Source organism: Peromyscus maniculatus, chromosome 21, assembly GCF_049852395.1.
Source record: "Peromyscus maniculatus bairdii isolate BWxNUB_F1_BW_parent chromosome 21, HU_Pman_BW_mat_3.1, whole genome shotgun sequence".
Taxonomy (NCBI): Eukaryota; Metazoa; Chordata; class Mammalia; order Rodentia; family Cricetidae; genus Peromyscus; species Peromyscus maniculatus.
Genome location: NC_134872.1, coordinates 22,872,417 through 22,894,163, shown reverse-complemented (window position 1 = coordinate 22,894,163; position 21,747 = coordinate 22,872,417). Strand labels below are relative to the sequence as shown.

General features: G+C 36.2%; 1 long non-coding RNA gene across 1 annotated transcript; it reads right to left on the bottom strand.

Annotated features, from left to right (window-relative positions):
* Positions 1 to 4,157: 4,157 nt before the first annotated feature.
* Positions 4,158 to 15,478, bottom strand: LOC143269956 (uncharacterized). Its single transcript, XR_013046766.1, has 3 exons — positions 15,290 to 15,478; positions 7,124 to 7,199; positions 4,158 to 4,277 (listed from the first exon to the last, which is right to left on the bottom strand). It is a non-coding gene; the product is annotated as an uncharacterized LOC143269956 (long non-coding RNA).
* Positions 15,479 to 21,747: the final 6,269 nt, after the last annotated feature.

Sequence of the window (21,747 nt, the reverse complement as noted above, 5' to 3'; positions counted from 1 at the left end):
TTTCTGCAGATCACTCCCTATCCCCAACATTGCTTTTTCCTCCCAACTCCATGTCTCTGTCTCTCTTTGTGTCTCTCACTTTCTCCTATCTCTTTGTCTCCTCCTCTGTCTTCCCCCACCCCTTGCCCTCTCTCTCTCCACCCCTCTCTTTCTCAATGGCCTCTGTGTTCATTGAGTATTGCTTGCATGTACATGGATGTGGGGCCACCTACTGGAGCATGGATAACCTGTTAGGCTTACATCCCTGAAGAAAACTTGACTTCTTTCCCCACTAGCCATCAGTTACCAACAGTTACTTAGACAGGGGTGAGGCTTCAAAATTCCCACCCTGTCTTTTAAGATATAAGCCATTCCACAAAGACTCCCTGAGTGCTGTCCTTGCAGTGTAGCTTCTGAATATTTTCTCCACATCTGAGAACTCTCCACTTATTATTGTCCTACCCTGGAAATCACACTGCATGCCACCTTGTTTTCCACATATGTATATTTGTCGCAAAATTTCATTGTTTTTATGGTCCTCGTTCTTTAGTTCCTTCTTTTAGTTAAACATCCCACACTGTCTTCTGTGAATTGATCTATTTTCTCCATAGTCTTTAGAGATATAATCAATTAGATCATTTAGTAGCTGTGGGCATAGGATGTGATGTAGCTGTTGGCACATCTCATGACATTCTTAGCATTGATTTCTGGATACTGAGAAAATGAGTGTTAAGTCCAGAGCTTTTTGGGCTAAGGGGACACCATCTTCATTAAGCAAAGAACTCCAAGAAAGAAAGTAAGACCAATCAGGTAGTATTACTAGTGTTACTTGAGAGCCTCAATCATATATGCTGGAAGGCACATGTACTCCTCTCATAGAAGTGAGCACTTCTTATAGAGGGCATGAGGTCCTTGTGCTCATAGATAAGCACTAGGGAAACCACAATGTTAAACCCACAGGCTTGTCTCTTCAACAGAAGGCATGTGTACCTGTTTTCTATGCAGAAGACTGGGAGTGGATATAATTAATCACTGGAGATCTGTACTGCCTGTAGGGCCAGGTCACACCTGAATTCTCCAGACCATTATATTTAACCCAGATGCTTCCACAATAAACCTTTATCTTTATCTTTGTTTCTCAGTCAATAGAACCCATCCTTAGGGGAGATGCCACATGTTCTTTATAGCCTGGTGACCTCTATGCTATTTGTATGACCAATACCATACCAGATCCTCCACAGGCCCTTCCGCTATGGAATCCATCTTTATGGCAGGGGTCACATGTAATTGGCAAAAGAGTTTCGATGTAGTTACACATTATGCCTGATTGTGCGTATAAGGTTGGGATATTTGTTTTCGGGAAAGCTTTTGCCAACGTTTTACTGTATTTAAATGTCTAAAATAGGCTGCCTAGTGTCAGACTCTAGAAGTTTGAACAAACATCAACTAACCATGTCATGTTGAGCAAATTTCCCCTCTTATATCACCCAGATTATTACTCTGCCAGCTGTGGTGCTTGCAAAGGCTGCCACATTTCTCCCCATTATTTTTGTATAATTCATTTATTTTATTTTTTGTCACATGTTTAATGTCCAGAGTTACAAGTGTGAGACTTTTTTTTTTACTTTTTATAAGACATAAATTGTAGCTGACACAAAGTCTGAACACTAATTACTAAAAAAATGCATGTCTTGTAGAACTTTTGAATGGCAAAGATATTTTCTCAACCAGAACAAAGAAATCATATGGAACAGAGTAAGAACCTTCACCAATATCACTCTATATTTAAGATTTTTCCTTTATCAATCTTCTATTTAGAGGTACTATAAACATTATTCTTTAAAACACGATTGTTTCTGCTGTGGCAATTATCTACTCCAAAGTCAGAGCCTTCCAGTAGCTATGTGACAGTGCTGTTTCAGAATAGAGGGAAAAAAAACATTTGGTGATTCTCTTACCTTTGTTATTGTTTCTTTTCTTTCCTTCATTCTTTTTTTAGATGTGTTCTAAATGGCAATACCTATATTATGGGAATTAGCTATATGTTCACAAATTGAAGAAAGTAATTGGAGATTGCACTGGGAGCTAAAATCTTTAATAACTGAGCATATATTTTATTTCCCATGATTTTACAGAGCTACTTTTAATATTTCCATTAGGATGTGTGTTTTTAATATGTATGCAAAAATAGTATCTGCTCTAAGAGCATTCATTTCACTGTTGGTGAAATGCATGAACAATTTATGAAGTTCATCTAATGTAAGCATTAAGAAATATTACTAGAAATTTCATAAACTGGACAAGGAGTCTCATGTGAGATCTCACAAAGGGAAATCACATACTCTCATTGTTAACAAATTCAGACCACAACCGATGCCAAGCACAAGATAAAAACCACATAAAAATGATAAAAAAAAAAATCTGCTAATATTGGTTGTCATTTCATAGTAGAATAAATTTTTAAAATGATGTTTATTCTGAAGTAGTTAAAGTAGTCATATATTCATTACTCATGAGGTAAGAAAGTACCTTTTATCGTGGAAAAACATGGATTAAATTTAGTGTTCTAGCCTTTTTATGTGAGCAATTCAACACTCCCACTATGCATTGTTGTACAACACAGTCTGGTCAACACAGGAAGTAAGCAGTTGGCTGGGTCAATTAATAAATAGGCAACTCTCCCTTCCACAGGCCAGTCCAGTATCACTGTATTTTTTACATTAAGACTCCTTCTAAGTGATTCTAGGTTGTGTGAAGTTGACATTAAAAGCTAACAAGCACACCACAATGTCTTTGTTAGTTACTTTTACATCACAGAGATGAAATAAAAAGAAAACATTTTATATCCTTCACTGTTTCAGAACTGTCAGTGTGTCATGTTGGGGATTGTACCACAGAGCAGAGGAGGGTTATTCCTATCATGACAGAAAAGGAAAATCAGAAAGAGAGAGGAGACCAAGGCATGATGTAGTTTCCAAGGCCAAGTTAGCTTCTCATTGCCCCACATCCTCCTGTAAGTCTCCACCCTCCTAAATCCCAGGTTTGCAAGCAGGACCAACCATGGGGGTGGGGAAGCACCACAACTTAGTGTGATGATATTTTGTGTATCAAATAAAGCTTGCCTGAGCATCAGAGGACAGAGCCAGCCACTAGATTAGACTTAGAGGCTAGGCAGTGGTGGCACATACCTTTAATCCTAGCACTCGGGAGGCAGAGATCCGTCTGGATCTCTGTGAGTTCAAAGCTACCCTAGACTACATGAGATTGACTCAGTCTAGGAAGGAAATAGCCTGGCACACACCTTTAATCTCACTACTTGGGAGTCACATGCCTTTAATCCCAGCACTAGGAAGGAAGTGAAATGGCTGGGCAGAGAAAGGCATATAAGACGTGAGGAGACAGGAACTAGAAGCCCTTTCAGATGAGGACTCAGAAGCTTTCAGTCAGAGGATTCATGGAGATAGAATTTTGCCTTCCATTTGGCATGAATATTCGGTAGTGGTGAGAAGTTTCTCTAGAGGCTTGTTCCTTTGTCTCTCTGATCTTTCAACATTTACCCCAGTATCTGGCTCCAGGTTTTTTTTGTTTGTTTGTTTTTTTTTTTTTTTAAATTATAAGACCATTTAAGACTCATGCAAAAACTGAGCCTGTGAAGGACATCAGATTTGAACCCTGACAATTTCTTCCAATGCTGTTTCAGCCCTTACCTTTGGTTCACTCTTTCATAAAACTCCAACAAGTGAGTTCTATCTTTAATTATAGTCCCGGAACAGAGAAGGATCTGCTCTGACTTTTACTTTGCCTTTATTTCCATTTTGATTTCGTACTACCCTTTCCTTGGGTATTTTACCACTATATGTCCCATTTGGCAAATGGTTCCTTCTCTTCTGTTTTGATTTTAGGCCCAAAGACTGATCTTTTTATTTTGATTGCTAAACATTTTGTGAGTGGGGGTTGATATTCACATATTTTTCTCATGTATTTTTCCAGTCTTTGCTAGGTTTCTATTTTCCTTAATGTTTATATGTATTCATGGAAGCACTTCTATAGTTTCAGTTTTTAAAATCTTTGCCACATAACTAACTTCTCTGTTACCTTGATATTAGCAACTATTAACTCTTTTTGCACACTCTTGTATGTTTTTCTGATTCTTGGAATGATGGGGATTTTAAATGAAGTTGTAGTTACCAATTCCTTTTATTGAACTCTTCAATAAGTCACAAGAGGCTCAGTCAATCATATGATCACCAGCAAGACAAAATATAGATGATGTGGGAATTTTTTTGTTTGTAGAGTAGCTAAAAATAAACAAAACAGACAGCAACTTCAAACTGAGAAAAAACATATATGACAAATAAGGAAATAAAGATAAGTCACAAACCTGAATAATTTTAGTATATAAAATGGGTAGAAATAAATATATATAACTTGATTTTATATATGATCTATGCATGATTATAACCATTTCAGCCTCATTTGTTAAGAACACTATTTAGTGCACTGAACTATTTTTCTCTTCAATAAAAATCAAATAAACATATGTGCATAGGTTTACTTTCAAATTTTCTCATGTCCTATGAATTATATAAAATAGATTAATTTTGGTTGTTATCTTGACAGGACTTAGAATCACCCAAGAGACCAACATCTAGACATTCCTATGAGGGATTATTTAGATTCCAACAGACTCTAGGAATGACTATGAGGGATTATCTTGGTAAGGTTAAATGAGGTACAACAACCTTGACGGTAGGCCACACAATCCCACAAGCTGGGGTACTGGACTCTTTGGAAGAAGAATGTGAGCATTCATTGTACTCTGCTTTGTGGTTGTGGACAGAATAGGATGAGTTGGCTCATGTTCTTGGCACCAGGATTTCCCTGCTGTGGTGGACTATACACACCAGAACTATAAACCAAAATAAACCATTCATTCATTAAGCTGTTTCCTTAAGGTACTTGTTGTAGCAACAAGTTACTTGTATCTACTACTGCCACACTGTCCCCCTAACACTTTATTTATACTTAAACTTAGTTGTGTGTGTGTGTGTGTGTGTGTGTGTGTGTGTGTGTGTGTGTGTAAACATATTCCTTGGGTTTCCCATTTAAAATTTTGAGTCATTTTGTTGATTTCTATAAAAATTCATAGGAAGGATTGTTTTCTTTCTGCTTTTTGTTTGCTTTAGTCTCAAATGTTTACTTAAATATTATTTTTGTAACTTGACCTTACATCACAATGCACCCATTGCTCCAGTAGGATATTTTGAGTAATTTAATATTTTTTTTTTAGAAAGTAATGATGTATTTTATAGGAACAGTTTTATTTCTTTGTCATGCAATGTTGAACTAAGGATGTCTGTTGTGCTGCTCAATGGGATCAGTGATAGAATCCTCCTGGCTCTCTCTTGGCCTTAGGAGGAAGAATACAATTCATCAATAGAATGCCTAGATTGTCCCTCATGGTGCATATGAGTATATAGGTGAATGCGGAATATATATGTGTGAGCACACATGTATGTGCATGTCTGTGTGCTTCACACAAGTGGAGGCCAGAGGAGGATGACAGGCAGGTGTCCTGTTCAATATTCTCTGCCTTATTCACTTGACCCAAGATCTTTTACTGAACTTGAAATTGGATTAGTTGAGCAAACCTCAGTTATCTTATCTCTGTCCTCCAGTAGCAATGGAGTTGCAGATTAATGTAACTTTTATGTGGGTGCTGAGTTCTGAATTCAGGTCCTCGTGTTCTCAAAGCAAGTGCTTCTACCCATTGAGCTATCCCTCCAGATAAAAGATGCTTGCATGGTTTTATGTAATAATCTATTGATATGGCCTATGGCTTTGAGTTATTTTTTGTGTTAAAAATCATTACTGCCTATCTTAGGTGAAATCCTACTCTTTTCATGTCAATTTCATAGTTTTAGACCAATTTTGTCATATCCCTTAATTTGTTTGTTAAATAGTATAGAATTTATTTTTAGAAGTTCCTCAAGTTGTCTTTTGGCCACCTTATAACTAATATTTATGTGATATTTGCATTTCATTATTTTAAAGAAAACTTTAAAGTAAAAACCAGAAATATGCCCTTGAGTAATGATACCTAAAGTTTAAAAAAATACCTCAATGTAATCTTGTATCAGCTAGTTCAAGTATTCTCCTTAAGATTGTTCTGTCCTCTAGTACAATCTCAAGTCTCTTCCTTCTGAATTATGTTCCCTTAGCCATGACACTTACCTGCATCTCAAGTCAGCAATATGATTCATCAATTATATGCACTAGCCACATTAAATATTAATTCTAAAAACAATAATCTCATACTGCTGATACATATGTACTTATTTCATTTGCTGTGTACTACTTGGTGTGTGTTGGGTGCATTTGTTCATTTCTGTAATTGTTTTGTTGTATCCTAGGGAGCCTAACTTTACACTAGAAGATATCTATTTAATTCCATTTTGGTAGCTAAGTTCAAGATTAGTTGATCAGCATCAGTTTTGCCTGTTGTGGATTTGAAATATATCCATTTATTTTTCAGGATAATTGTATGAGTTTGTGCAAGAACAAAATTAAAAAAGCATTTAGTTTAAGACATGTTTCCATTCTTATGAGAACTATAAGCTAATGCTATCTTATAAATGTTCTCTGGGAAGAGGAGGTAACTGTTCCTTCCCAAACTATTTTCAATACAAACCCTTTAATAACTGAATAGTGACTGCTATAATATATAATATGTGTTATTTATGTGTGTATACCTATAACATATACATGTATATGTGACATATATAACACATTTTTATATTATAGCTGTCACTATTGAGTATAATGTGTGAGCTATAATATATATATTCACCATAGTTAGGGAATATAGTTAGTCTGGCAAATGCAAAGTAACCTATGTCATTTTGTGACTATCTAGTTGGAACTGAAGGACGAAGGACGGGTTGACAATTGAAGCTAAGAAATAAAACAGATACTATCCTAAAAGATGTAGCAATGGACTCCTGTGTAACTGATATTATTACAAAGCCTTTTCTTCAGGCTTCTCTTTCCTCAGCCTTATTTTTCAAGACTTCCTCGGTGGCAGAACACAGATTTCAGGTCATTTTGTCATCACTATCCCTTGCATTTGTAAAGACTCACTGACCTTATCAATACTCTGTACTTTTCTGTTTTCCTCTCCAGAGCAGGTCCTTTCCACATATCACTGATTCTTGGTAAGCCTGTGTGAGAAAACCTTAATTACATTGCACTGAACATCTACTATTGAACAAATAAAAAAATACATTTAACCTTTAAACATGTTTTTGCATATATATTTATATTTAGCCTTGATTAAAGCCATAAAATTACTCCTATATTATAGATGGAATATTTGCCAATTCTCTATGCATTTTGTTGTATCTATAATTGTTTTTGTTACTCTGTTTTGATTCTTTTGACTTGAGTCTCTATGTAGTCCTGGAGGTTGCTTGTAGATCAGGTTGCCTTTGAACTCAAAGAAACCTTCCTAAATCTGCCTCTTGAGTGCTGGGATTATAAAGGTGTGCCACCATACCCCAGCTCTTTCTTCATGTACTTTAGAAAGAGGTCTGTTTGATGGTCAGACATCAGTGAAAAACAGAAATGCAAATTCTCCAAGCAAATGAAATAATAGATTACAATTGATAGAGCTGTGAATCATTATGAAAGCTTACCTGTAGAAACACAAGGCTTAGAGTATTTCATAGCTTTGTTTCCCTTAGTGAAAAACATTTTTTCATGTGGTATATTCTGTTCATGGTTTCCCTTCCCCAACTTCTCTCCCATCTTCTTTATCTCTCCACCCACACAAATCATACCCTTTCTTTTTCTTTTTAGAAAATAAACAAATAGTCAAACAAAGTATAGAATAAATAAAAAAAAATACAAGAAACACATGAAAACACATCCTTCCTGGCTTATTTTAAGGTTCTGGGTTTTTTCTCTAGTTATTTATAATAATTTTGTACTTTTTTCTTTAACTGGAAAATGTATTTTAGGAAGCTGAAATATGTTGACAAAATGTTAAAGTCAGGAATGCCAATGAAAATTCAAATTAACACCATTTCTAGAAGGTCGACACTATGAAGCTTTGTAGAATCCACACAGAGGCCACCACCTATCAGGGCCAGAGCTACAATAAGAACAACTGCCATTAGTCACTTAGGACTTGTGTTTCAAAGGTGAATAGAAAAACAAAAGCTGTAGCTCTACACAGGGCAACTTTTCCTAACTTGTCCAGCTTCTCTCCTGGACAGCAGCCTATCATCCTGTTCACATTTGCACAAGCACCATGTACGTGTCTATAGCATCTCTGCGGCATAACTAACACATGCTCTAAAGAGCCTAAAAGCAGTTCTGCTCTCTCTCTCTCTCTCTCTGCCAAGTATTTCTTTCCATCTGCCAAATGTAACAATAAAATCAGTTGAGCCTGCTGCTTTGTTCCTTAGTTTGTATAGTTATACTGATTAAATATAGAGAGAATTTCAGGTGGTTTACCAGCTTATTCATATAGATGATGTCCTTTAAGAAGTGTGTGTGTGTGTGTGTGTGTGTGTGTGTGTGTGTGTGTGTGTTTGTAAAACAAACATAAACATCTCAATGAACAAGTCACACTATGCTCAGAATGCAAACCTAGTGTATAAAGAAAAACAAAAACAAAAAAGAACAAACCATTATTGACAAGTTGGACCCTGGAGAGTTCAGAAAACTTTCTTGAATATATAGAAATTTCAAACAATGGTTTCTCATGTCAGAGAATCCACTCCTTGGTTATTGATGAAAATACTAATGATATATTTCAAGTCAAAAAGTAGCATTTCTCCTCAGCATGATTGGAAATAGACTCTAACATTATTCAAACTACATTGCCATATTGAGATCTCCCACAATGGGTGACACTTGTCAGAAATTAGAGTGGAAATATGTGAAATATAATAGTTGCTTGAATGATTGAAGACACATTTTGTTTTTGTACTTTGGTATCCTGAATGTTATATTTGGGTCATTTATAAGAAGGTTCTAGGGGATACACTTGGAGACTGTTCCTGTGCCTGTTACCTTCGCTGTCAGGACAATCAAGGAATCTTTCAGTTCTTTCACTTGGACATGAAGTGCCAAAGTTAGTCATCTAGGTGTCTGCCACTCACACAGACTTGTTGTGTTTCAAAATTATCCTTAAATTGAACAAAAATGTACTATTGTAGTAATTTCAATATGTCATCATCAGGATATTGCTTAAATGAATTTACAAAGAACAGAGAGCAATAACGTTTAGGTAAATGCAATCCTAAATGATATTTGAAAGATGACAGCGAAAATAAACAAGTAGACTCAATCCCCACACTTTATTTTATAAGGTAGATGGAAAGGGGGTGTACATCAAAGCAGAACATCAAAATACAGGACACAGAATTATATGTAAAACCACTGTGTTATCTAACTCCTTCTTACCTGCGAGAAATACCTAAAAGAGGTGAATGAAAAGCTGGTAATTTTTTAATAGCTATTGGAGATCCCTTGAAGTTAAACATGTAACATGACCATCCCATGTTTTATTATTGATTGGAGTGATTGTTTTACAGAGTAAGCTAGAATTGATGGAAGGGTCTTAGATACCATATTACAAGTAAAGGAGGGTGTGAGTACTTAAAATAATATGCGTGCTTGTTTGATTTTGGAAACCAATTAATAAAATTCACTGAAGTCTCAACAACATGACTACGCAAATGTGAGTTGAACAAGGAAACCCAAAGAACATGCCAAAGTGGATGCAGGAAAGCCTATGATGTTTCAAACCTACACAACCAACTCTGTTGGAGGTCGTCTTCCCCAGGAAAGAGCACACCAATTGTTTGTCCAGTGTTAAACTGCCAGCCCTGAAAGCATACATACAGTAACACTACATAGATGGAACAGGTTAAATGTAGGAACACACACACACACACACACACACACACACACACACACACTTAGTAAAAAAAAGAGCCTAAGAACTTGAAGGAGAATGGAGAGAGTATATGGAAGCATTTGGGGGCAGCACAGGGAATTGAGAAATGTTGTAATTATAATCTCAAAAATACAATTAAAAAATTTCACTACACTAAAACATGAGGGCATCAGAACAACAAAGTATATGGTATAACAATATTCTACAATGTGTAATGATTTATGAGAAATTATATATCTTGACTTGAATAGTTACAATAGAAATATCCTTTTCAAATCCTTGAGGTAAGACACATTAAAAAGAAGAACAAGGCAGAGTAAACAGGACAGTAGAGGATCACGCTGCTGCCACGTTTTATATTTTAGAAATGGATCAAGATACACAACCCCTTGGCATAAACCCAAAGGATTCAATTCTACCACATAGAAACTACCACATCTAAGCTTATTATGACACTATTCACAAAAACCAAGTAATGGAGACAGACTAGATTTCCAATCACAGGTGGATAGATTAAGAAAACAAGGATGTATAGACAGCAATAGAGGTCTTTCAGCAGTAAAAACATTAAAATCATGACTTTTGCATAAAGAAAAGAGATAACTAGAAATTATATTAGGAAAAGTAAAGAGATATGAGTAAGACAAAGATCATGTTTTCTCTCACGTAAAATTTTAATTTATATATCTGTGCATATATAGATAGGGGTATGGGTATGGATCATGAAACCAGGGAAAAAAATTAACCTCATAATGGGGTAATGAAGGCTCAAATAATGGAGGAAATGAAGGAAAGAGGGTAACAGAATACTATTTACAAGGAAGTCAGATGTGATCTATGACCCAGAAAGGCCTGTCAACAACAACAATAGGGAGAGGGATAACAGATAGAAATGGATCAATGAAGAGAGTACCCTTGAACATTATGTAACCTATTTTTCTATACACTAGTTTTTTATTAAGTAGGCTGTGCATGAAATTCCCAAAGAATTAATAAAATATTTGTAGAAATATATAAATAAAAAAACAAGAGTAAAAGGAAAAAGAGAAGGAAGAAAGGAAAAGAAAAAAGGAAAGGAAAGAAGGAGAAGAGAAGGAGCTCTGTGAACCAAATAGCCTTTCACTAATGATATCAAAAAGCTGATATTCACATGGACAAAAAAAAATTCAAAAGTAATTCAAGGTACATACTAAGCTTAAAATATATCAAAAGTACAGGGCTTTCACATAAAAAAGTGTAAATATGTTTGTGTCTTAAACATTTACCCATGTGAGTAACAATAACTATAAAAGAATCGAATATAATTCTAATTCAAATAATAAAGAATATTTAAAATTCAAATCAATCAAAAATTAAAAATTTATTCATTAAGATGGTTTCTTAGAAAATACTCTTAGATATTTAGCCACCCTAAATAGAAAACTAAATTTACAAGGAGACTTAAGTGAAATTTCTTAGAGCCAGTTAATGCACAATAAATCCACTCTGGGAAGAACTCAAATGCCTGTTAAATTTTAAGTAGATCAATGAGTAGCATATTCATATAGTAAAAAAACTGTCCAACAATAAAGGAATGAGAAGTGATACACAGGACTCTCACAAATGAAGGCTTCCCGAGCATATTGCATTCTGGATGTTCTCTTTCCATGAATTCATAGAGAAGATAAACCTAATTTATGATTTTAAAAACACAATAAAGATAACCATTGGGAATGCAAGCTGATGCTAAACAGCTGTGCGAGTGAACTCTGATGTGAGGGTGAATTTATTTACCCTGACAGATTTGGGGATCACAGGCTTAGACATTGTTTTCAGAAAATGTCTTTCAACAGTACAGTCAAGGTTTACTTTTTTCATCATGTATACATTTTACTTTGGAAGAGAAATATTAAAGATAAAGACATATGTTTAATGATCTGTGACAGAAGGAACTCGATGAAAGTTCATGTGACTACAGTGTGAGCACATAGAAGGGAAGGCAAATCAACAGCTGTAATTGTTAGGAGGATGGTATACAATAAAGCAGAAACAGCAAATATTGATTTTAGCAACAGAGATCAACTCAGGTAACTACTTGTATGCAAATAAGTAAATACTTAATAGAAAATTCTTTGAATTATGATGTATGTTTGAATATTTTCACAATCAACCTTCAACACATGAAGTAGAACTCATATGAACATATCACAATCTTATTGTGATAATTTTACATTTTCTACCATTCCCAAATCAGATTTGTCCTGACCAGCACTAGAAATGTAAATTAACTTTTCTTTAGAAAATAGAGTAAAAGATAACACTCATTGGTATTAGTATTTGGAGAAGAGATGCCAACTTTTAGCTTCCAATTGCGTTCATGGTAGAAGAGTGATTGAGCCTGCTACCCCAAGAAATGGATCCAATAGCTAGAATGTGCTTGGTGGAGCTTCTGTTCCTCAGAAAAAAAGACAAAGTGCATTTCAAAGAGTGTGATATTCTGGTAGAAGTTGCACCTCAAATTTTTTTCAATTTACAAAATATATTAATGTTCTAAGAAAGAGTACACCAATAGGATATCTGATACCAAAGAGTCAGTCCTGAAAACATATGCATCCAAATAATTGTATAGACTGACTAGGTTGTATTTATGTACCTATATATCAACAATTAAAGAAAACAATGATTAAAAGAGTCATAACCATTAAATATACATACTTCTAAAGAGGAGCATTTGAAGAAAATAAAAATTCATATTTTATCTTGGTCATAAGTGTAGATTCAAAGTGGCATAACTAGACTTCTTAGAAATGAAGAATGGACATTGTCTTAGCAAATTCATGCAAAATTTTCTTATGATACAATAATTTATTAGGGAAAATAGTTGCATTTGCAACCTCTGTTAGCTAGGAATATAGCAGTCAATAGATTATGTACAGACAGGGAGAAGCATATAAATAAAAAGCAAATAGACAAAACCTCAGAATTCATTAAGGAACAAAAAGATTGATTGAACAAATTCACTTTATTGGAGCCACTAAATCATCACAGCCAAAAGATGTTTTAAGAGGCTTGATAACGCAGTGACTTTTTCAGAAAATATCACTACAGTATATCATGTTAAGTGGGATAGTGCATCCTTCTACAATACAAATGAAAGTGCCATAAGTCAGACACAGTGTTTAATTTGCAAATGTCCTCAAAAAAATCCTTAGAATAAAATATTGCCATGTCATATTCTCAAAGATCTCTAACTGCACATTTATGTGTAGAATTAAGTACTAAAAGCTTTTATCTTTTTTCCTTTCTTTTTGCTCCCTTGGAATGAAATCACTGGGTCATGATAATCAGTGAAATTCAAGACATCCCCAAGAACAACTGGTTTAGATTGCAAATGCCAGAATCCTATTACATGTATTCCATGCAAAGCACGAATTATTAATGGTGCAACTGTCATTGCAGTGACTGAATATATACAAACATAGTGGATGACTGTTGGGTAAGACATAATTTCTAAATATAAATAAACACACATACAAACTGAAACATCAATTGGAATAACAATACAGAAGCTTTGAGACAGAAAGAAAATGGACTTATAAGAAAATCATGGCTTTGGTTGCTATGGGGGTTTGAAAGAAAATGACCCCCAAGCAGAGTGGCACTATTGAGAGGTGTGGCTTTGTTGGAGTAGGTGTGGTCTTGTTGGAGGAAGTGTGTCTCTGGGGAGGCAAGCTTTGAGGACTAATACATGCTCAAGTCATACCCAGTTAGACAGACCACTTCCTGTTGCCTGTGAGTAAGATGTAAGAACTCTCAGCTACTTCTCTAGCATCATGTCTGACTGTATGCTGCCTTACTTCCTGTCATAATGATAATGGACTAAATCTCTGAGCTGTAAGTGAACCATCACAATTAAATATTTTTCTTTATAAAAATTGCCATGGTTGGGGGCTAGATCAGTAGCTCAGCAATTAAGAGCACTGGCTGCTCTTCCAGAAGTCCTGAGTTCAATTCCAAGCAACAACATGGTGGTTCACAACCATCTTTAGTGGGATCTGGTGCCCTCTTCTGACATAAAACACTCACATACATAAAGTGAATAAATAAATTAAAAATCAAAGAGTTGTCATGGTCATGATGTCTCATCACAGAACTAGAAATCTTAAGTAAGGCATTTGCTTTGAATTTTCTTTTTAAGAAAAACCATGGCTTTAGTTGCTTAGAATTCCTGAAAATGAATTAAATTTTAGAGATAAAATACCAATCAATGGCTCAGTGGTTAAGAATATGTACTGCTCTTTCAAAGGACCCGAGTTCAGTTCCTGCCACCCAAGTGGCATGGCTCTCAATCACCTGCAGATTCTAGGGTATCTAACTCCATGATCATCTACATACACATGACACACACACATACATAAATTTAAAACACAACAAAAATAAATATTTAAGCTATACTAATCTTTTTCTAAACATTTTAGAAACACTTTAAAAACTGTCAAAAGTTTTGCTAGTTTTAAATGGTTATCTACTTGGAAAACATAATAATTAATGGGAAATTGAATAAATTACAGAAAAAAATGAATTTTTCTCATTAGTTACAAAATAACTGGTTTTAATGTATCAAGAACATTCTATCTTATTCTTCTCTGAAAATCACTAACAATTGATAGAGGGTTGAAGGTAAGAACTAGCATGCTAGCTAAGATCCTAAATTCCAAGTCTTCCCAAATGTAATGGATGTAACATTTAGGTATGAAAAGACATAAAGAACACAGAAAGATATTCCTCATTTTCTTTGGTCATTCATCTCTCAATGAAATGTTGGCTTGTTCCCACCCATTTTGTATTGTGAACAATGATGTAAGCACAGTATCTCTTTTGCCATAGTCCAATCAAAACACAGGTAAATATCGAATATAATTGTCCCAAAGCAAGATATATAAATGTCATTTCTTCACTGCTGTAGCCACTGATAATTGACCTTATTCCAGTAAATTATGTACTGCCCAAGCCAGTGCTTTAATTAAATTTGATGTTTAATGTACAAAAAGAAGATATGAAAGTAGGAGAGTGATTTGCAGAATAGAACAGTTCCAACAGGGGATAGGGAATATGAGAGAGGGGAATGGGTGGTGAAAGTGATAAACTTCATTACATAAATGTATGAAACTGTTAAATAATAATGGAAATAGTCTTACGATCATACAAGAAATGTAAATTATAACCACAAAGAGATATAGCTTCCGTGCTGTTGGAATGACTATTATCACAAACACGGATAATAGCTAATGTTAGAAAAGATTTGCAGAAGGGGGTGCTTTTTTTCACTGTTGGTAGAAACATGAATTAGACCAGGGGACTTACCACATTCAGTAGTATAAAATGTGACGATAAGGTCAGTAAGCATCAACTCAGGTAAGGTAGCATAAACTTCATTAAAGAGAGTAAAAGAAATATGGTCAGAATGAATAGCAAAGGCACAAAAATGCAAGACACATTCCCAAATAAACACAGAGATCCTGAAAAATACTTGGGTGGAGACAAAATACAGGATCAAACAAATGGGAAAATGCTCCAAACAATATAATGTTCCCTTTTATGAAGTCATTTTCTGGTTTCTTTAAGTAAGTCTTAAAAAATTCTTCTCTGAACATTAATAATAGATGATTTGTGAGTTTGCTGACCTTGAAAAGGAATTCTCTGCTAAATATTTTCTAATTTTTGTTTATAAAAATATTATTCATTGAATAATTAAATTTCTAAAACAACCTGTAAGGTTCTGAGAAACAAACTGTGTGTGTTAAGCTCTTTAAAATAATGTATTTGCTCCATAAGTATAACAATGAAGATAGAACAGTGGCTGTGTAACAACAAACAAACATTCTAACACAGTAAAAGATTTGGAATTAGAAGGAAATAAACGTGGGGATTTCAGTAAGAAAGATTGAAAAGGCTGAGTTACTTAGTTAGGTCGCCTTAACTCAGCCCCCTGTACTGTTGTTTATGTGGTAAGATCAGTGATATAGAGAAAGTAAATATTTTCATCTGAATTAATGCTGTTTGGTATCAAAGCAGAACATGTTTGTATTGGTTTCAGAGTCTGAATGAAACAGAGCTCTTTAGTCAAGGAAATTAAATGTAAATCCGGGGAAATAAACACTACAAACCGCTCTGTTTAAGAAGGTCATATACAAACTCAACTATGAAATCTGTCTAGCTTTCTGCTTCAGGAGCGAGTGCTAAGATTCAGGTTCAATTAAAAAAAAAAAAACTGAAGAATGTTTTCCCCAAAAGACTCGTAGAAATTATGAGTAAAGAAACAATGTGTTTGAAGGGCTACCAAAGACTGTTTTCAAACATAGTATTGTTGTGGATAAAGTAGGAGGTCTACTGAAGGACTCTGGAAAATAGGTCAAATACTCTGTTGAATTATTTTGCCCAGGTACAGAGGCATGGGGTAATTTAAAATACCTTCCCTTTACTATTGAATGCTGCTTCTGATTCTGGAGAATTATTATCTCTCCATTGTGATGCTAAACCAATAATATCCACAGTTCCAAAAGATTCTTTTTTTTTTTTTTTTTTTGGTTTTTTCGAGACAGGGTTTCTCTGTGTAGCTTTGCGCCTTTCCTGGAACTCACTTGGTAGCCCAGGCTGGCCTCGAACTCACAGAGATCCGCCTGGCTCTGCCTCCCGAGTGCTGGGATTAAAGGCGTGCGCCACCACCGCCCGGCGTTCCAAAAGATTCTTAATAAATCCTTGGCTGCCTCAAATGAAGATGGATCCTACAACTCAAAGAGACTACTTTAGAGATATTTTTCATTTATATTTTTTCTCCTCTCATATATTTCTTCCCCACTGCAATTTTCCCTCCCCCCTCTCATCTTAGTCCCTCCCTTTCACCCAGCTCCCATCTCCTCCAGATCTACTTCTCCTCTCCAGAAAAGGGCAGCCCTCCCAGGGATATCAATCAAACATGGCATTTTCAGTTAAAATAGACTAGGCACACCCCCTCATTTAAAGGCTGGGTGAGGCAACCCAGTAGGAGGGAAAAAGTCCCAAAAGCAGGCATAAGAGTCAGAGACAACCCCTGGTCACACTGTTGGTAGTCTCACAAGAACAATAAGTTACACAACAATAACATATATGTAGAGATCCTAGGTGAGACCCATACAGGCTCCCTGATTGTTTCTCCAGTCTCTGTGAGGCCCTGTGAAATCAGGTTAGTTGATTCCGTGGGCTGTTTTCTTGTGGTGTCCCTGATACCTCTGGCTCCTACAATAAATACTTCCTTGTCTTCTTCCATGGGGACTCTCCAAGCTCCACTTAATGTTTGGCTCGGGGTTTTTGCATCTGCCCACATCATTTGCTGAAGAAAGCCTTTCTGATGATTATGCTAAACCCTGGTTTACAGTACAGCAGAGAATCATTAGTGATCATTTACATGTTTGGTTCTACCCTAGGCCTCTGGGCCACTGGTTCCTGACCCTCCAACCAATGTCATGACTGTTCTTCTTCTTGTGGCATGGGTCTCACGTTGGACCAGTCATTGGTTGGCCACTCCCGAAACTCCCCAAAGTTCTGTGCCATCTTTACTCCAGCACATTTTGCATGCAGGACAAATTATAGGTCAAAGATTTTTGCGGCTGGGTTCCCATATCCTCTATTGCTAGGAGTCTTCTCTAGGATCATTCTTATTGATTCCTGAGTTTCCATTGTACTAAGCTTCTACCCCATTCCCCTCCTCAAGTCCAATCATTTCTCCCAGTACTCACTACCTCCATCCACCAACCTAATCCCTCCTGACCCTAGTCTACCCTCAAAATCTATTTTATTTCCCCTTCCCAAGGAAATGCATGTACCCACCTCCTCCTTTAGCCTTTCTGGGTCTGTGAATTGTAGGGTGCTTATCCTTTACTTTATACCTAATATCCACTTATAAGTGAGTACATATCATGTTTCTCGTTTTTGGTCTGGGTTATCTAACTCAGCTCTCACTCTCTTACTCTCGTTCTCTCAGTCTCTATAGATTCAACACAATCCCCATCAAGATTTGAAAACAATTTTTAACAGACATTGAAAGAACAATATCAACTTCATATGGAAAAACAAAAATCCAGGATAGCTAAATAACTTCTGTACAATGAAAGAACTTCTGGAGGTATCAGCATCCCTGATTTCAAGCTGTTCTACAGAGCTACAGTAATAGAGATATTCTTTTACAGTTACTAGGGGTCATGAATTCTCACACATTACTGAGGGAAAAGACTGCCCACATCTCCATTAGAGATAAGGACTGAAACATGTTAGCCTGAACGACAACAATTGCTTTGAATTTCAGGAAGAAAAGTAATTTTTAGCTTTGTTTTATCTCAAATACTTCCTGAAATCAATAAAATAAGGTAGTATCAATGTTATAAATTTTATATTTTTGATATGCTAATATGTCAGACTAACATAAATTGTGTACTTATACACAGATGCTCATATACATGCACAAGTTATGATTAATATTGATTGCAAACTTATCCAGACTTAACATTCCCAAAAGATATGTGTCTGGCATGCATTTAAAGCATTGTTCTGATTAAGCTAATGGAGATGAGAAGACACGGGCTAAACTTGGAGAGCATCATTCATTGGGCTGGGTACAAAGGAACCAGAGCTGAGCACCAGCATTCATCACCCTCTGCTACTTGACTGCAGATCCAATGTGACCAGTAGCTTTACACTTTTGTAGTCATGATATTCCCACAATGCTTCACCTCCACTCAAACTATAAACCAATAAAACCCGTCTTCCTTCCTTTAACTCCTTAGTTCAGCTCTTTTATCTTATTAATAAGGAAAGTAAAAGATATAATACAGACACACAACAAACACACACAATTGTAAATGGAGATGCCTCTGAGTAAAGCTTATTAGAGACAGTAAATGACACAGTAAGAGTAACAATGTAGTATTAGTTCCCTGAGCCCCAATTCCAGGAGATTGAGTAGATAGTGTGCTGGGAAGCTTTGGTTGTCAACTTGATACAACGAATAGTTACCTGGGAATAAGGAGCCTCAATATAAGAATTGCCTACATCAGATTGGCCTCTGGACATGAATTTGCATTGACTTGATTTCTGTTTGAGGTAGGAGGGCCAAGCCCATTGTGGGACATATAGTACAAGGGCTTGTGGTCCTTGACTATAAGAAAATCAGGCTGAGCTTTAGTTAGAGAGTGGGCTAGGGAGGAACATCATTTCTGGTTCAAGCCTTTGTCTTGAGTTCTTTCTCTGACTTGCCTCAATGAAGGATTATGATACAGATATGTAAAACTGAAATTAACACCCTCTTCACCTACTTGCTTTTAGTCAGAGTTTTATCCCAGCAACAGAATAAAAGGTACAGACAGTGAGGAATCAGTGGTTACTACATACCCGGGATGCATAATAGAACACAGGAGAGAGGGTAGAAATTTGGCAAACTAGAATCTCAAGTAGAGAGTACTGGTGGATGGAGCCAAGCCTGCCCATCTTCTTCTCTATATAGAAATCATGTTATTTCCCTAAAATAGAAGCCACCATCTCCACAAGCAATAAATCTAAATGTCACTACAGGAAGTCACTACTTTTATCTTAAGTTGTCTGGGAACATAATTTTTCTTTTTTTTTTTCCTCAGAAAGTATATAACCTTCTGTTCTGTGGTCACGAAATTCAGATGTTAACTTAATTGGATTTAAGAAAAAAAAAAAAAGAACCACCTAGGACACAAATGAGGGTGTGTGTATGTAAGGGTATTTCTGAAGCAGATTACCTGAAGAGAAAGACCTACCTTGAATGAGGGCAGACACACTCATACAGGCTGGGGTCCTGAACATAGTAGAAGTGGGAAAGAGAGAGAGATGGACAGCTGAATATCTGAACTTCCCTCTCTATCTACTCTGCTGAGACACAAAAAAGCTCCCGAAACAAGGGGCTAAATCTGTAGATCAGGCTCCAACTTGGTATATCAACCCATGTTGACTACCCAAGGGAGGCTTACCCTCTATAAGAAGGGGAATGGGATGGGATGGGGGTAGGTGAGGGGAAGCAGGAAAAGCGGAGAGAGATGGAAAAGGAGCTGGTATGTAAAAGGAAAATAATTTTAAAAAAATAAACAAACAAATACATAAATAAATAGATAAATAAATAAAAGTGCCCCAACCACAGCCTCTAGCTGGTCACACTGCCATGAGCCCATCTACCTTACAGGAAGTGATGGCAGAAAGCAGAAAGGTATATAAGGCATGAGGACCAAGAACTAGAGGCTTTTAAGCTTTTAGGCTTTTAGCAGCAGTTCAGCTGAGATTCATTCAGATGAGGACTCAGAGGCTTCCAGTTTAAGGAAACAGGATTAGCTGAGAAGTTGGCGAGGTGAGGTTAGCTGTGGTTTGTTCTGCTTCTCTGATCTTTCATCATTTACCCCAATACCAGGGTCAGGTTTTTGATTAATAATACTGTTTAGCAATTCATTTTACACCCCCCTCTATGATAGACCCCACTCCTAAAACTATGGACTCAAATAAACTCATCCTGTCTTAAGTTGCTTTGGTTACAACTATGAGTAAAATATTGGGTCCCCTGGCTATATATTCCTACAAATATTCCAGAAAAAAGAGATCCAGCACCAATTCCTTAAATAAAAGTGTAGGTGAAAATGCCATGTGTGGGACAAGCTCTCTCAGTTACAGTGTGAGTTTGCAAGATTGTTTTTCCCCTTTCTATGATCATTGCTTTTCCAGAGGTATTATACCTTTTTAATTTCTGTATAATTGGGGGACTAAAATTTGACTGTATTGGTTAGTTGATTGGAGAAACAGTCTCTGGGAATATCTCTTGTCACCCACACTGTCATTCAAAATAATAGATAATTAGCTCAAGCAGCTGAATACTTGAAGATGGCTTGAGGTGATCGCCAGGTTTGGCAGCATGCCTGCTCTGCCATGCGCCCAAATCTTGGGTATTGCAGAGTAAGGGCCCGAGGCAAACAGCACTAGTGTTCGATTGTAAGGTAATTGATAGTACCTTTCAGAATCTCCACTATGGCAGGCCTCTGGAACATGATTAAAACTGACATGAATCAAGAACCTGGATCTTAGGCCTCCCACAGAGGTAGAGACAGGCTTGCGTTTGGCTCTTGACATTTTTAATGAACCTTATTCAGATTCCCTACTTTTTCAGAATTCCTAACATGAGCCTAGGAGAGGCATCATGTTGTCTTGTGTGTATGTAATACATCAAATGACAATGTCTAAATGCAAAATAAAATGAGAATATAGAAAAAAATATACAATCTTGATATTAACATATTTTTGTAGCAGTAGAAACTTGGTATTTGGGCACTCATTTGGATATTCATTAAATCTCAAACTCATTCTCTGTATGTAAGAGAACTCAGAATTACTTTTCATCCTGTGACTCTCATGCTTTCCTTAGAAACCCATACCTAAAGTATGCATCCTGACCTCAAAGTCTGGAGCAATTTTTCCCACACAAAAACCAGACAATAAATGTTTTAGGCTTTGGAGGAATGATAGTCTCTACTACTAGCCCAACCTGTCATTGTGAACATGATTACATACTGGATGGAAGGAGTGAGCATGGCTCTTTGAACTGTGCTTTACTTATGGATACTTTCTACAGAAGAAATTGAAGAAATTTCCACAAACTAAGTAACTTTTAACAACAGAAATCACAGAACTGGAGGCCTAAAGCCCTCATCAAGCTGATGGCAGTCTATGTTGAACTCAATTGCTGGTAGTTGCCTACCGTCTTAGCAATCCTTGGGTTATAGCTG